Here is a 4,798-nt window from a genome sequence, read left to right on the forward strand (position 1 = left end):
TTATTCCTCTATTTATAGGATAACAGAAAAGTGAGCTACAAATAAATGAGTCAGCAACAGAATCTTTAATTTTGGTTATTCAAATCTGAACAAGTCATTTGGCACTCATATGCACCATCTAAAGAGCCAAAGTGTAATGAAAACTGAAATTGTTTGGAAAGGCCAGCATTGTAGACAATAAAGGAGATGTAATGTTATGGAAATGCCAGCAATTAATTGCACAAGGAAATAAATTCTTCCTAATCGACAACAGCTTCAAACTTTCAGCCTGTAAAGTTGTCTTTTCTTTTTTCTGTTAGTAGAATTTAGTCAATAAAATTCTGAGATATGATGAATTTAATTTTTTGAAGGCTTAATTTAAAAAAAGATATTCAGTAAGAATGTACATATTTCAAAATGTTTGGTTCAGCCTAGGTCCTCTCTGAAAGCAAAGCTGGAGACAAAAGCTTGCAGTTTATTTTAGGAAATAGTTTATTTTAGGAAATTATTCCAAATGAGAGGAATGGGAAACTGGAAAGACAAGAGAGGGAAGAAAAATCGACTCCTAGGGTAAATTATTGAGCAGCATTATTATTGTCATTAGTAGCTGGCAGTTAATTCCTTTAAGAAGACTTGTAGAATACACTTCAGAATTGTCTACCTGAGGCACAGAAGTAGAAGCATGTATCTACCAGTTCCCAGCCACGAATTGGTCAAGGGTTGCACCATACACTTTACTCCTTCCACTTCTAAGTTTGGTAGGTATCAGAAAGGCTAACAAGCATCTAACACATTGGCACCAGAGAAGCCTGGGACTGGACAGAGAAAGGTATGTTATGCAGATGAAAGGAGATGTCAGGTTACAACCACAATGACTGGAGTAAAGTGGTGGGCCGGAGGTGGGAGGCACAATGTATATGATTCTCATCTCCTATTTTTTAGGTTATTAAAATTAACAAGGACACTATCTTAGATTGGAATTAAAAGTTAAAAACATAAAGAGGCGCCTGGGTGGCTCAGTGGGTTAAAGCCTCGGCCTTTGGCTCAGGTCATGCTCTCAGGGTCCTGGGATTGAGCCCCACGTCGGGCTCTCTGCTGGGCAGGGAGTCTGATTCACCCTCTCTCTGCCTGCCTCTCTGCCTACTTGTGATCTCTGCCTGTCAAATAAATAAATAAAAAATTTTTTTAAAAAGTTAAAAACATAAATAAATGCGAGTTTAATCAGAAGAAAATGTACTTCACAGTTTACTAAATTACTTCCATTGGGATTGCTGCCTATAGCAGAAATTCAAACATGGGGTAACTTTAGAAAAGTGGGACTCTTCAAATAACTGTGTGCATGCATACTAGAGTGTAAGCATCAGTGTATGTTTTTTAATATACAAAATTATCACCTCTAGTCCCCTTATTAGTTGTTTTATTTCCTCCTTGCTTTATAGGGATAAATTTCAATGTAATTCTTATTTGTAATCTTTTTTATCTTTAGGGTGTCTTTGCTTTTGTTTTTATTTTTTTTTCAGTTGCAGTAGTCTATGGACTTCAAAAGCTGATGGTTTTTAGAAATCCAAATTTATTAACTATTTCAGCTAAAGATGTTCAGTTTATTTTGAAAAAAAAAGTAACCAAATTTTGGAAGAATCATTTATAAAATATGTGGTACTGTACTGTCGTAGGACATTTATACTGATTTACAGAGTAGTGAAATAAGTTCAGAACTTTTTTTTCTCTTTAAGAATTTTATTTGTTTTTCTAGAAGGAACGAGAAAGCACACAAGAGTGAGGGGAGTGGCAGAGGGAGAAAGTATCTCAAGCAGACTCCATGCAGAGCACAGATCTCCACAGGGGAAGACCCTGAGATCATCATCTGAGTGGAAATCAAGAGTCAGATGTTCAACTGACTAAGGCACCAAGGTGCCCCAAGTTCAGGACATTTCTAAAAGTTTGATTGCTGCAGGGAAGCAACATGAAAATAGGTACTGCTATAATGAGGTTTTTCCCTTTGATTCAACATAGGCTTGGTCACAAAAAAAAGAAATTCAGTTCAGTTATATATAAAAAATATTTGTAAATTCTGAACTTAGTGTGAAATAAGTAAATTCTGAGCTCTTAGTATGAAATAAAGATTTTATGTCCATTCAAGTCCTCCTTCAAGTTTCAGGTCTTTAAAGGAAGGTGTTTTAGACATGTAAAAGATCAGGGAATACTTTTCATAAATGATTCCTGTCAACTCTATTAAAAAATAAGCTTCATCTGACAAGAATGCCAGGAAACTTAAAGTAGAAGACTAGTAGTAACCAGTGAAAACATTTCTTAATATATTTATTGTAAGTAAATACATTTAGATAGATTTGATAAATATACATATATTGACATATAATTAACAATAAATATATTTATATAATAAGTAATAAAGCTAGGATTCTGGGTCAAAGACTGTATGCAAATACTACATTTTCTAAAAACGTAGAAAAAAAACAAAATGAGAGGATGAGGAAGAAAAGAGGAGTACTCTCATTGATTGCCCTCAAGGAAACAACTGAAACTCAAAATCAATTAAATCTGACAGAGTGGGAAAGCCTAAGAAATAAAAAGTAAGAGGTAATTAGGTATTAGTATACAGGGGAAAATTTGAACAAAAAGACAAATATTCCTAATACCAAAAAAAAAAAAAAAAAATTGGGGCACCTGTGTGGCTCAGTGGGTTAAAGCCTCTGCCTTCGGCTCAGGTCATGATCTCAGGGTCCAGGGATCCAGCCCCACATCGGGCTCTCTGCTCAGCGGGGAGCCTGCTTCCCTCCTCTCTCTGCCTGCCTCTCTGCCTACTTGTGATTTCTCTGTCAAATAAATAAATAAATTCTTTAAAAAAAAAAATTTAAGCAAAACAAAATGTGTTGAAATAATTTGTCTGTTGAAATGCCCTATTCAAATTTGCCCCTGGGGGGAGGGGTTGTTTTTTACTTTTATTTGTTTACTCCACAATTTAAGTGGGATCTGAAAAGGGAGATAAATGTCTATGTTCAATAGTACATGAGTAATCAAAATAATTAAGATCACTTCTTAAGTCCAGAGATTGGACTTCCTGCTGTCAATAGGATAGCCAGTTCAAGTCTATAATGGAAACCAGGATTTCCTGAAATGATTATTAGCTACTACATTGCAGAGCTAGAATCTGAATCTGGGTTTGAATCCAAAGATCCACGCTTAACTATTCCATACCATTGTTTTCATAACATGGAAAAAATCTCAAGATTCTGTGTAACAGTATGTGTGTTCTGGAGGAAGGGAATGGGACCTCGATTTAAAGGCTATATAAATTATGCTGTGTTACTACCAGAGAGCTTCTCAAACAGTTTGTGTGGTCCGCAATGGAGTGTGGAGATAAGTGGTACTGTGGCTTGAATGGAATGGAATGTATTGTCTCTGTTTTCTTAAGAATGACTTAAGGGGCACCTGGGTGGCTCAGTGGGGTAAGCCTCTGCCTTCGGCTCAGGTCATGATCCCAGAGTCCTGGGATGGAGCCCTGCCTCAGACTCTCTGCTCAGCAGGGAGCCTGCTTCCCTTCCTCTCTCTCTGCCTGCCTCTCTTCCCTCTTGTGATCTCTGTCAAATAAATAAATAAAAATCTTAAAAAAAAAAAAATGACTTAGGAGCCCGTGGTGATTCAGTTGCTTAGGCGCCTACCTTCAGCTCAGGTCATGATCCTGGGGTCCTGAGATTGAGCCCCACATTGGACTCCCTGCTCAGCTGGGAGGGTGCTTCTCCCTCTCCTCCCAGCTCCTGCTCCCTGTTTGTCTCTCTCAAATAATAAATCTTTTTTTAAAAAATATATAACTTTGTAGTTTATTAAAATACCCAGAAGAGGAATATAAACTTCCATATACATTATGACTTCAATTCTTTGGGGGTTTTGTTGCTGTTTTTTTGTTCTGTTTAACATTTATACCAATAAATAAATGCTCAGGCTGGGGGGGGGGGAGGACTAGAAATAAATTTATTAGTTATTTTAGTGATTCAGTATTTATTGTTGGGTGGTAGAATTATTGGTTTGCTCTTAATATATTTCTGCATTTTTGAATTATCTACCAAGGTATTTATTAATTTGATTATAAAATGTAGCTGGAAAAAAATGACAAATATTAAATGCATTAGGAAGAGTTTACTAATGATGCTGGTAATGTTGTAGTGATAGTAGGGCACTTAGACCATGAAATTAAAAACAACCTAAACTTTCTAAACATCTTATCAGTCCATTTCTAACTGTGTAAGATTAATTTCCATGGCCTGTTCTTCCAGGCCATGGCTGGTGAAACTGAAAATTGGTACCACCTATTGGAAACTATCGGCTACATTTATCTTTAAAATCTTAAATTTATTTTAAAAGGCTTATGCCCTTTACCTCAGCACTGCCACTTATCAAAACTTATCTAGAAGGTAAATCTAACGTAAGAAAAACAATATATAATAAAGTTGATAAGATGAAAGGAAGAAGGGCCACAGTGCTAATTTATTTAACTGAGTTTTCATTTATAATGATTATGAGACCAAAGTATTCAGGTTAGGTTAAATGAGAAATAGCATATGGTATATATCCATGTTGAGATTACTACATAAAAATTTAATAGTTCTAGGTATAAAAAGAAGGGAATATAAAAAAAGAAAAGTGTTTTGTATTGGGATGGGAAGATTTTTGAGCCCATCTCTCATTGACAGACTTGGTATCACTGGAAACATTGTATACGTTTTTACTTCTATGAAAGAACAATGGATATTACTATTTTACGAATGTCAGTACACCTGTTGTTAAGAAGTGTTTGCTTTTA

This window comes from Mustela nivalis (genome assembly GCF_964662115.1).
Source record: "Mustela nivalis genome assembly, chromosome: 9".
Lineage (NCBI taxonomy): Eukaryota > Metazoa > Chordata > Mammalia > Carnivora > Mustelidae > Mustela > Mustela nivalis.